Raw genomic sequence first — 1499 nt, forward strand, 5'->3', positions numbered from 1 at the left:
GGGGGGGGGGGGGGGATGAGGCCATTGCTTTGTTAGAAGCAAGAGGGCTGGCTGTCCTTTGCCGAGCCGGCCATTAAGTCCAGAAAAGGCTCATGTGACGTACAGGATTACAATTTATGCAGACGCTGACTGAAGCATAGGTGCCTACAAGCCATTGATGTCAGCGATGCCAATGATGAGGCGGTGGCGATGGTGGGCGCTACTTGCTGTTGAGCCAACATTCATTCAGTGCAAACAATGACAAGACCAGGACCATCGCGCGACCACAATGTGCGACCCTAAGGCTGTGTCAGACCTGGCCCGCAGGGACTGCAACCACCACGGTCGCTGTTTACAATGTGCGTTTCCGGGCATTTGTAGCAAGTACTGCGTAGGCGGTCAATGCATGACGTGAGTCGGGGCAAGCTAGATGCCACGACCACAAGGAGCATGATGATGAGCCATGGCAAACCTGGAGCCAGCCGGCGAGTAGAGAGGCCAATTGCAGGTTTGGCAGTAAGTGGATCCGGGTACGGAAGTGTAGGTACCTAAGCAACACGGTTCAAGGTCAGAGAAGTGCTGGGCGGGAGAGGAACCGAGGCAGGCTGGGCAGCAAAGTAGGGAGGTGTCGAGGGCGCACCGGGAGAGCAGCTTCGGCAGCCGCCGTTGCAGTCATCGATACCAAAGGTGCCGATTGGGCACAGATCTAGGTGCGTTCAAGGCAGAAGCAATTAGGCAATGACCTGACGATGATGGTGGGAGGCGAGGGCGCTCGTGGTCCAGGTGATGTCGCGCAGCGTTGGCGTCCGCCTCACCAGTGCATTTGCCCTGCTCCTTTCCCACGTAGCCTCGACAGCAGTCAGCATGTGCCAGCGGCAGGCAGAAGCTTAGGATCAAGCAGAAAAGCGCCAGCCGCCAGCGCCCCGCAATCAAAGGCAAATTTGAGGGCCGCGGCCCAGCCTCGGCCCTGACCGCTGCCATGTTGACGAGTCAAGAAAGACCACTTGCCTACTCGCCCATGAAAGGACCACGCTTCACAGCAACAGAGAGACGCACTGGGCCGATGGCCCGATTCAAAAAGAAAAGAAAAAACCACTCCCCACGGTACTCTGTTGAGAAACGGCAGCGGGCCGCCGATCCACAGGGCCGACAGCTCCGAACACCCCTTCAAACTGGGTTTTGCTCTTGCTCTCGTGAATCAAAAACAAAACAAAATACAGAGAGAGCGCGCACAGAGAGAGAGAGAGACAGAGAGAGAGAGAGAGAGAACAACAACGAATGTGACATGACCACACACACTCTACTCTTTTGTTTTTGGTGTCGGCGTCTCTCTGTCTGAGTTTCTCGTGAAATTTTTTTTTGCGAATCTCGTGTGGTTGGTGTTGGTGTTGGTGGTGAGAGCCTGCCTACCCTGTCTTCAAGGGGTGGCGGGGGGGGGGGCGGTGTTGGTTTGCAGCTGAAAGGCGGCAGGGATCAAGGGGAGGGGAAGGGGGTGGGCGGGGGTGAGTGAACAAGGGGAT

The sequence above is a fragment of the Monosiga brevicollis genome, genomic scaffold (genome assembly GCF_000002865.3).
Source record: "Monosiga brevicollis MX1 MONBRscaffold_6 genomic scaffold, whole genome shotgun sequence".
NCBI lineage: Eukaryota > Choanoflagellata > Craspedida > Salpingoecidae > Monosiga > Monosiga brevicollis.